Here is a 12004-nt window from a genome sequence, read left to right on the forward strand (position 1 = left end):
AATGTATCACTACAAAATCAACAAGCTCCAAATCCCGGTGAAGCAGCATCACTTGTTGTGTCTAACACAGAGCAAAGTTCAGATAATGATGCAAGTTTGCATGAATGTTCTTCTGTTTCAAGGGATTGTTCCAAAGAAATGTGTGCATCCATAATAGCTAAATTGCAGGGTAACGGTGTTGCAAACAGTGTTATTATGTCAGTTGTTGAAAGCATGGAGGATTTTGTCACTGATTTCCATACAAGTTTAAGGGAAAACATTTTAAATGTTGTGCCTGTTGACAGCACAAGTAGAAGTTCAGTTGAAGATGTTTTTAATAGTTTTCATAATCCATTCTCCGATTTTAATACCGATACAAAATGGAGAAAATATTTCAGTGAGAAATGGGGGGTTGTTGAACCTGCTGAAATACACTTAGGTGTCAGATACGATACAAGAAAGAATAAGATCTCTGGAATGTATGAACAGATTCCAGTTAATGACACTTTCATATATATCCCTCTTCTGAAGACTCTTGAATTCATTTTTAGGAATAATGAGGTGTGTAATCTTATTCAAGAGAAACGGCAAAGTGACACGTATCGAGATTTGTGTGACGGACAGTATTACAAAAACCATCCTTTGTACTCCATCCATAGCAATGCCCTTCAGATCCAAATTTACTACGATGATTTCGAAACGGCAAACCCATTAGGATCTCAACATGGAATTCATAAACTTGGCTGTTTATATTTTGTGCTTCGTAACCTGCCAGCACACATAAATTCTTCCTTAATGAACATACATCTAATTTCTTTGTTCCATTCTGAGGATGGAAAAAACTATGGCATGGACAAAATACTTGGCCCATTGGTTGATGATGTGAAAATACTTGAGCAGGAGGGAATGAAGGTGTCATTTTCTGAGGAGCCCATCTTTGGTACTATTGCGCAATTTACCGGCGATAACCTTGGTCTAAATGGTATTCTTGGTTACGTTGAATCTTTTTCTGCGAAACATTACTGCAGACTGTGCCTCACTGACAAGGTGTTAGCACAGGAAGTATTTAGTGAGGATGATCCACGGGTGATATTGCGTAGCAGAAACCTAAATGAGGAACATTATAAGTATCTAGCTGACAACCCTAATGAAAACTCCTGTTATGGTATTAAAAGAAATTCTGTACTCAATACCTTGACTTACTTTAATGTATCAGAGAACTTTGTGCTGGATATTATGCATGATATCCTGGAGGGAGTTGCACAGTATGAAGTGAAACTGCTTTTTGAATACATGAGTTGCAATCTAATTTCTTGCGATTGCATTCCTCAAAGATTGTATGCCTTCAACTATGGCTATTTGGACAAAAATAATCGCCCAACCAAGGTTAACCTTCAACAAGCTGGAAACAGCATTGGACTCAACGCAAGTCAGACATTGTGTCTAGTGATGCACCGATGTGAAAATTGTGTCCGATACCGATAACCGATATTAATATTGCTGTTATGGCCGATACCGATATTTACCGATGTCGATATCTCTGTATAGAAAACAAATTTTAATGATTATCAAATAAAGAGCTATTTTCCAAAACACTTTTTTTTTTTTTTTTTTTACTTTAGAAATGACTGATATTGGGCACCTTTACCTGTGTGCAAAATATGTCACATACGACACACATGCATTATACTGCATTGCATATACAGTAATGTGTGCTGGTCAACTTGTCTAAAATTAAGAAACCCTTAGAAAACAGTAAAAACAACAACAAAAAAACAGGAACATTGTGTAAAATTAAGATAGGCTACTTTATTTATTATTCCAATATCCAAATATGATACTAAAAAATACCACAGGGAAAAGGGCTTCTATTTGTGACGTGCTGTCTGTTTGAACATTGCACATTTTAAACAGGACACTCATTAACTGAATAAATGTTAGCCAATACAAACATATTTATAGAAAACAGTTGACAATGAATAGACAGGAGTCCAATAATAGCATAACGAATCATTCTAAAAATAATAACAAGTGGCCTAGGCTATAAGACGAATCCGACATGGGCTGTGTTAACAGTAAAACGTCCGTCATTTAACGAATTTTAAAAACACGGATGGATAATACAAAATACTTTCTGATATTTTGACAGAAAAAAAACAAGCAAGAACAAAATTTAAACTTAGCCCGTCAATTTTTCATTTTACAATTATCTTCTCTCTCTGTGTGTGCGCGCGTCCGTGTTTGTGAGAGAGAGAGCTCGCGCAGCACTGATACAACGGTAGCCTACTTTTTAATCCATAAGTAACGAACGCGCTAGTTTTCATACAAAATAAATGTAACATAATTAGGTAGGCTACTTTAGTTATTATTAATACAATAACGTAACACATGAAGGCTACGTTTCTCAACACTGAGAATGAATCAATAAACGCCTGTTTCTCCAGACTCGCGCTTATCAGTAATCCACAAATCACACGTGCTGTCACTTTTGAGAAAAATCTAATTCGAACGGGTATGAAATATCAAGCAATATATTCAAATATCTACGAGTCAAAAAACGATCAGTCAAAAATGTGTCATGAAGAGGAAAAAAACATAAGTCGCACTGGACTGCGTTAACAATGTTACGGACGGGACAGTTGACGTGAGCGCTCTGAGAGCGCCACTAAGACTGCTTTAAAACTTTCACAGAGACCTCAAACAGAAAGCACAAAAAGCCTGTCTTTAAATTTAATTTCGTTTTGTATTAATTGTATCTTAATTTTGATAAATGTTTCATCAACCATTTGCCTGGATTGAATTAAATAAGAAGTAAATATAGTAGAAAATATTTAATCAGGACACGGAGGCGAGGGCGCGTGAACCTGGAGCACGTCTCATAAATGAACCGAAATCTACCTGCCTCACAGACCGGACATATATAGAAAGCTTGAAATGTCTATTTTTAAACAGAACAATTCAAAACGAAAGAAAACAGACTGTTCTCTGCTTATGTCATCTGTATGAAATGTGTATTTATCTCCGGCACATTCACTACTGCTAAGATCGAGTCAGCATCGTCAACTTAATCTTCAACTTCACACGTCAAATATCGGCCTGTTCACATCGGCCATATTTTGACATCGGAACGATACCGATGTGTAAAAAAATGACCATGTCGGCCGATATTATATCGGCGGCCGATATATCGTGCACCACTAATTGTGTCTCATTAGGAACATCCCTCTCATATTTGGAGATGTAGTCCCAGAAGGGGATAAGCACTGGCATTTGATGTTGCTCCTCTTACATATTGTTAACATTATATTTTCTCCTTGCATCTCTGAAGGAATGACAATATTTTTGAAGCATCTGATAGTGGAGCATCATCGATTGTTCAAGGAGTTGTACCCTTCTAGGAATCTGATTCCAAAGCACCACCTTATGATTCACTACCCTGATTGGATCAGGCAAATTGGCCCATTAATTCATGTATGGACTATGAGGTATGAAGCAAAACACAGGTTTTTTAAGAAAAATCTAAAAAATTTCAAAAACCTGACCAAATCACTTGCCAAAAAACACCAGCTAGCCATTGCCTATCACTGGGAGCACTGTACTATCAAAGGTATTGAGTCTGGCCCTGTTTCAAAAGAATTGTTGTCCGACCTTGAAAACGGTGATTTTATTTCTGAGCAGCTCCACATTGATCTCTCAAGTGAATTAACGGTCACACCGTGGGTTAAGTGTCATGGTACGGAGTATCGTAGTGGTCTTGTTGTGTGCTTAGACTTGGTTGATGATGCACCTGTCTTTGGAAAAATAACATTTTTATTATGGATGGAATTTTTTTTTTGCCATCATGTATGGAATCAGAGTTTGTTGAACATCTTCATGCTTTCAGTGTTTTTGCACAAGAGAACAGTCTTGTGCTCAAAAAACCTGACGAATTGTTTTACCACAAGCCGTTTGATTTACAAATGTCCTATGGAAATGACAGTCTATTTTACATCGTTTTAGACTGTTATTTGTAAAAAAAAAAAAAAAAAAATGTATTCATGTAATTTAAAGTACTGGCTAGATGTATTGGTGCTCTGTGCTGGAATAAAGTTTTGAAAGAGTAATACAGAGTGATGTGTTTATTTCAAAGTGAATTTATTCTTTTCAGATTAAATAATTGTTAGTTTATTTTACAGTTCTTTAAAGTAGGTAATGCAAAACCCTAATAAGAAAAACTGGTAACTCCTTTAGTGTTGTTTTTTATTTGTAAATAGGTGTTCCATCAACACCAGGATGGTGTAAAATTTGACTCCTATAAGGTTGAGAAGATTGTCATTTCCATTTTTTTAAAGTGTTAGGTCAACACCAGAACAGTGTAGAAGTTTAACTCTGCCAGTGTTTGCTACAAAGCTGCACCCAGCTCTGTAACAGTGTTGTTGTTCTCTGCATTGGTGTTAAAATTTTACTCTCTTAGTGTTCATATTGTTACACTGTGTCGGTGTTGCGAGAGGCAACACTTTTGAAAGTGTTGAACTAACACTTTGTGGGTGGTTCCCATATATACACTTTCAAAGTGTTGAAATTAACTGTATTGGTGTTGATTTCCGGATTTCAAATTTACTGTGATCAAATTATGTACTACATATTACAGCATTGTTTCAATACAAGACATACCAATGGACTCACGCACCTTTCTGTCTTCTTTGGGCACCAGATGTTCCTTCCTCACCCGAAACAAAGGACTTATTCGATTAGCTTGCATTGATATAGGACTGGTCTTCCTTCTCTGCTGTAAAACAAGAAAGTCTCGACTTACTCTATGTGCAATAACTATTGTTCTTGAAACATAAATTAAGACAGTTATAAATAAGTTAATTTACCATACGATTCAGGAGAGAACATTTGATGAGTAAATACTGATTGCAATATTCTAAAAAATAAATAAGCAAACTTAAGAACAATTCAAATTCCCTAACATAGGGGTTTATATAAACTGATATTCTAATATAAGTAAGAAGAATTTAATAGCAGGGACTGTATCAATTTTCTTTAAGGATTTACAAAATAAAGAAAAGTCATTTTTTAATGCATTCACATTTGGAAGAGATTTTGTGAAACGACATTTGTGGATATAGAATTTAACAAACAGTATAATATTATTTATCAAATATTCAACTTTTTTATTTTTCATTAAAAGTCCATATTTGATCCCATTCCAGGAAAAAAAATCAGATCGTGACGTAACTCTTTGATAGCGAGAAAGTTAACCTGCGCATGCGCGGCCCCGCCCACTAAATCCAGCGGGGTGAAGCTGGAGCTCCAGCGAGGGGAGGAGCTGGAGCTCTAGCTCCTCCCATTTGGGGTGAGTATTCCGACACAGTGTAACAATATGAACACTAAGAGAGTAAAATTTTAACACCAATGCAGAGAACAACAACACTGTTACAGAGCTGGGTGCAGCTTTGTAGCAAACACTGGCAGAGTTAAACTTCTACACTGTTCTGGTGTTGACCTAACACTTTAAAAAAATGGAAATGACAATCTTCTCAACCTATTGTTCTCCAAAACGGTTATAAAAATGCTGTCGTTATAACATTTCATGGTGTGACACAGACTTCAGAGCGGCCAAAGCGTCAACAAGCTTCCCCGTACTTTTTGACAAGCGTCCTTGACAGGGCGGCCAGAGCTTCTTTGCAGCTCAAGTCGGCGGCGGTGTGAACGTACAGTTAGCTCTCCAGTTAGAATATTGGCTTCTTACTGACCCTTTAAAGGGATACTCCACCGAAAAATGAAAATTCTGTCATCATATACTCACCCTCATGTTGTTTCAAACCTGTATGAATTTCTTTCTTTTGCTGAACAGAAAGGAAGATATCTAGAAGAATGTCAGTAACCAGACAGTTTTAGATACCATTGACTTCCATAGTATATTTTTTTTCCTACTATGGAAGTCAATGGTATCTAAAACTGTCTTGTTACTGACATTCTTCTAGATATCTTCCTTTCTGTTCAGCAGAAGAAAGAAATTCATACAGGTTTGAAACAGCATGAGGGTGAGTATATGATGACAGAATTTTCATTTTTCGGTGGAGTATCCCTTTAAGAAACACAGAACTCACTCTTGCACTCACACACACACACACACAACTCACTCACTCAGATATTTGGTTTATGAGGACTCTCCATAGGCGTATTGGCGTAATGGTTTTTCTAATGTACAAACTGTATAATCTATCCCCCTACACTAACCCTACCCCTAAACCTACCAATCACAGATTTAGTATGTTTTTTAAGCCGTTTGGTTTAGAAGGACACATATGTCCTCATAAACCATGTTTACGTTGTAATACCCATATCATTATACACATTTGTGTCCTCAAACCATATACAAGAACACACGTCACACGTCACACGTCACACACACACACACACACAATAACAATATGCTCTGACAGGAGGAGGACAGAGTAAAGGTACACAGGACCTACAATTTCCACACTTTTATTAGCCCCGGGTCTAGCCGGACAGCCTGTGTGTGTGTGTGTGTGTGTGTGTGTGTGTGTGTGTGTGTGTGTGTGTGTGTGTGGTGTGGTCATCGAAAATGTGTTCAGATATATATTCTTCACAGAAAATGAGCCAAGGCCAATGAATCTGAGTTTGAAAAAATAATTAATCGTATAATTTTTCTCTTGATAAAAAATGAAACCGGGTCCTACAGACCCGAACACCATAAGGGTTAAAACGACACTAACGAGACGCTTAACAACACAGCGTACAAAACAAACATTTTATATAGATATCATATTCTAATTAAATGAATACTTACAATCACAGAAATAATGTCCTTGGCGATGGTCTGCTCGTGTCCGAAAGCTGAATCATACGTGTAACAGCTGTTCTAAATAAGCTACATCTGCTTGGTTAATAATAATCCTATTTCAGTATCTTGCCGCACTATTGGCTCGACTGATATAGTAGGCAACCGCGTTTGCCTGCATATTTACGGGTCGTGCAATATAATTTCGGGGGAACATGTGCAATAAATGGGAGTGGCAACACTTTTCATATCGTTGAGAATAAAACAACCGTCCCAATTTTACAAATCCAGGTTCTCCCTCCATGGGGATCATCCATTTCGAAAAGTAAAGCAGATACGGAACCTCGGCCCACGCGAGATGCAATGCGATTGGTTGCTGGACCAGCCCATAGTATGGAATTAATATGTGTAATATTAATAATTAAAATTGCCTAGTCATTAGATTTGTGAATTCTTTTTCTGAAAAACAAAATTATGTCATTAATCTTTTAATTATTTTGGCGAAGTTTTATATCCATAAGACAAAACTAACTCAAAAGAAACCCTCCTATATTACCTTTTATAACACTGATCTCACAATATACTTAGAATATCTTTTAAACATGAGATCACAAAACAAAAAGCTTAAAAAAACAATACAAATTTTAAAGCTTTTCAAATACATATAACTGCCCTGATATTATAAACTTTAATTTCTGTATTTATTATTTATTTTATTATTATTATGTACATTTATACTTTAGTTGTTGTTGTTATTCTTTGGTTTATACATTTTGAATTGTATTTACAGTGCCTTGTATTCATTTAGTTTTTTGTTGCATTGTAGGCTACTTGAAATGTTTGTAATTTAACTAAATAAATAAAAAGCACAATATGTTATGTATACCATAATAAGATATATTTCTAAAATCAATACTTTCAATATTATAATATTATATATTATATGACGTTACTGTCACAAAAATAGCTTTAATGGTTCTGTTTTTTTGTTATTTTTTTAAGCAAGTCTGGAGGCTAATGAAATGAAACAGTAACGTTATTTCTGAGGATATTTCTATTGTATTGTCTTGTCTTGTATTTTGTTCTGATTTTCTTGCAGGTTGGCGATGGCGCGTAATCGCATGATGGGTGGAAGAGGAAGTGAGTGCTTTAATTTTTACTTTATTTTTTATGGTGTGTTGTACAATGACTGACTGATCCCATTTATTTGATTCATTGCATGTGAAATAAACTTGAATTGAATTTGAGTAACTTAACTGAAGTAAAAATCTGTAATTGACCACAGACATTGATTATTGATTATGATTAAACTAACGTTATGTGATATGTGAAATATTCCATCCTTAGAGCACTCCAGATCCAGGAGAGCTGCTTTCTGCCAGACGGCTGGTCGGGAGGTTTGGAGGCCCGATTCTGATGACCGTGATCAGGATCCGCTGCCCAGAGATGGACAAAGTAAGTTACACAATTTCCTTACTTGAGTGAAAGTAAGTTACAGATACTTCTGGTCAAATATTACTCAGTTACAAGTAAAAGTTGAAAAGACTGATTTTTACTTGAGTAAAAGTACAGAAGTAATGTTACTTGTTTTTAAAAGTACTTAAGTATCAAAAGTAAAAAGTAAATGTCAATGCATTGTTTTATTATTGTTTGTAATACTTACAGTACCTTATGCCTCTGAATCTATGCCTGCCTACCTACCCACCCTCATATCAATATATCATTTATTTCTAGAACACAGTTCCTGTCGTGGGATTGAATGTGAGATTGAATAAGTGCTCTCAATAACGTCCACAATAGTTTCGGGCTGTTCCCTCAAATAGTGCCCTATTTAAAGATTTTTGGCTTTTAGGATGAATATGTCAGCCACTGTTATAAGCTTGTGTGCTCCAAAACACAGGGGGACAGAAATATCAGTTTTGGGGGGGTCAGATCATTTTTCTGATATTGTGAAAAAATATAATTACAGTTACAATACAATTCAAGTCAACTCCTATTTTCACTGTAGGAACATTTTAATGTAAAGCGATTTCAGACACCCCTATTGTGGACCGTTCCATTTTTAACCACCGTGGCCAGAAGCAACGGAGATAGAGAACGACTTCAACTTCTCAAGCAAGTGTCAACGTTGAATGACTAAACGCTAGTTTCAGAAAGTATCATTCTTTTCAACATTCCTTATTTGTGTATTCAAAAATATTTAAAATAATCTAATTTAATACAGTTATAATTTTTCAATGTAAATTATTTAATTTTGAATGTGAAAAATGTGGTAAACATATTAGGCTATATGATGATCTACAAAAAAAATACACATTTAATTATCTTATTATTAAAATACATTATTATGATTTTACCACCTGCGCCTCATTTTGAGCCAGGAAAACCCTGAAATAGGCAATAGGCTTCTTGTAAAGGTATTACTATTTACTAGTAATTAGAATGGTATTTCAGTGCACTTAACTTCTAACTTTTGGGAGTTGATCAAAACAGTTCTCTTTTGGATATATAATAACAATGAGATATTCTGTAGCCTACTGATTATCAGTTTGTTGCATGTTTAGACCTTGTATGTGTGTTGCACAACACATGTTGCACTTGGCGATCACGGTGGGGATTGATATGGTAGTGGACCATGATGGTCATAGAAGAAGTGAAGGAAGGAGCAGTACCCCCCAATTATGGTGGGGTAATTCGCACTCTGGCCATGCTGCCACAGCACAAACTGTCTGTAGGCGGCATGTCTATATTGACGCTGTTCTACACCCGGCTCCTGGCTGTCATCAACAGCAAAAATGTTATTCCAGGCCGCACGGGCCAGCCGCAACACCCCCTCATTCAACACATAGAACTCCATGTCACATGTGCCATGTTGCTTATGCAATTTGCAGGTATCTGGTGACAGCAAAGCCTTTCCAGGTCTGTGTCCATTTTTCTGTCTGCAATTGGTGCAAGTGCACCAATGCAGGACATCTCCAACAGGGTCAGAGCTCTGGGATACCTCAAACATGGCCATCACATCAAACATAAGACCTGGCAACCTTGGATTGTATTCAACAGCCTGTCCTTCTGCACAGACTCCAGGGAATGCAGTTTTACCTACAACGCAAAACAATTTGTTAGTATATATATATATTGGGGGAAAGGCTGAATGTATCTAAAATGACGTCTTGACCAATAATAAACAAACCTCCATTTCAGCTGCACGTCTTGACCGCAGCTCCTGCAGCCTCGACTGTATGGGACGCCAAAAGGGTCAAATTTCGCCACTAACCAAATGCCTTTCATTCGCGTTTTTTTCTGTGGTACAAACGCGGCAAATTACGGCGTTTGCAAAGCAAAACCGCCGTCATTATCTGCGTTTTATTCATACAGCCAATGACGCCGTTTCTGATGCCGCAGGCCATCCATAGTGCGCCGTAATCTGCGGCGCTTCTGTCTGACAAAGACGCCGTAAAAAGCAGCGTTTTGTATAATATTATAATCAGCCCCTCCCTTTTCTTCAAAGTTCAGCCCATCTAATGAAGTAGATGGAAAGACTTATGTAGTAGATTGTCGATCTGAATGATCGGGTTTTGTTTTTCTAACGTTGTTAGGACTAGTGTTTGGACTTTTATCGTGTCATATTTTTTATTTCTTTATTGGGCGCGTGTATCCCCCTTTTTCCTTTATCATATGTGGGTATGATTTTAGCCTCTGTTTACATTCATGTCTGTGAAATACATTAGATTTCCCAGCAAACTTACAACCTTCAATAGGGCATTGGTATGCTTGCACGGGCAGCGGTGTCGGTTTGCTCTTAATGACAGGGGTTCGACCCCACACTCAAAAAAATGCTGGGTTGTTTCTGTAAACAAATTGTTAGGTTGATTGTGCTATGTCAAAATGTTGGGTTGTTTGGGGTACTGTAAACACATTATTGGGTTGCTCATGCTGGGTAAAATGAGTTGTAAGGGTCATTCACAAATAGTAATTGGGTTACTTTTTCATTCTTTGCGGAACTTTCTGGATTCTTCACATCTGACTCGAGGAGCACGCCACTCGGAGCAGGCAGTGTTTTATGGTAAGTTAATATGAATGTTTACCTATATTTTTAATAAGTTGTGGTGGTAGCAGCAAGCTAATTTCACTGTTCAACATACAGTCTTTGATATGGAAGTGTGAGGGGTAACGTATTTATTCTGTGAAACATTAAATAGCCACAGCTAGCCGGTTAGATTTTTTGACAAAATGCTGCATCGTTAAATCCTTAGTTGAAATTAAACTAGCTACTGTATATCAGCAGCCTTTTTGAAATATGCAGTTTAAATTCTAAATTCATCACGTAATCGGAGGCCTATTCATTGTGGAAGTTGCGTATTTAAAAGTGAGAAAAGCCTTTTGTATGAAATCCATACGTGCAGTATCCCTCACAGGGCTCGCACGTAAAATCAGCGGGAAATGAGTCTCTAATGTAGCCTGGGTTTCATGATTTTATTCACGCTGCTAGGCAGCCTGGACACCATGGACCAGATTTTCCCCTCCAAAGGGGAACCAATCACAGAACGGGGAGGGAGCAGCAAGACGATGATGACGTCTATGCGACACACCGAAGCAGTTTCTTTATATCTATGGATCCAACATAGCATCAGACGCGAAGTTACCTTTCGATGCAGCCTTAGATAGTGTTCTAAGTAGTTTAAAACGCAAGTTTATTTCGTCTTCTTCCTCGTCGAACTTCTGTCGCTCTACATACGTCATCTGGTATAATTGAAACGATTGGCTATGAGCTACGTACAGGCGCATTTGATAGACATTCGTACGCCCAATAAACTGCTCTGGGCATTCGTAAACCACGCCTCAAATACGAGAAAATGAACATGTGGTTCCCAGACCACATCTCAATGAGAAGAGGTCTGACGTTAGCCAGGCTATCTCTAATGTAGGCTAGCTAGTGAGTTGTGAGTGAAAAGTCTGCTGGCATAGTTTTAGAAATACTCGTCAGAAGAAGTGACTGAGGTAAGTTCCAGCACAGTCTGCGTGTGTCTTCTGTAATGTCTCGAACCATCATTTCTGCATTTCATTTTTTGTAAATGTATGACTTGCAATCTTTATAAACAGCGACTGAGGAAAGGAGAAATAAATGGACAGGCACCAGTTTTGAGAAGAAAATTATACCCGTTTAGTTGAACAAATGATCGTCAATATTGTAGACTTACATGATAACCTACCCTACCACCATGCATGTCA

At 37.2% G+C, this 12004-nt stretch overlaps 1 protein-coding gene across 1 annotated transcript in view; it reads right to left on the bottom strand.

Moving 5' to 3' along the window:
* Positions 1-12004, bottom strand: part of LOC309510013 (uncharacterized protein) — a gene marked incomplete at its 3' end in the record, with an annotated part of 1894646 nt that overhangs the window by 621384 nt on the left and 1261258 nt on the right. The gene's annotated exons all lie outside the window — the stretch shown is intronic.

This window comes from Leuciscus leuciscus, assembly GCF_965113295.1.
Source record: "Leuciscus leuciscus genome assembly, contig: SUPER_11_unloc_1, whole genome shotgun sequence".
NCBI classification, from domain to species: domain Eukaryota; kingdom Metazoa; phylum Chordata; class Actinopteri; order Cypriniformes; family Leuciscidae; genus Leuciscus; species Leuciscus leuciscus.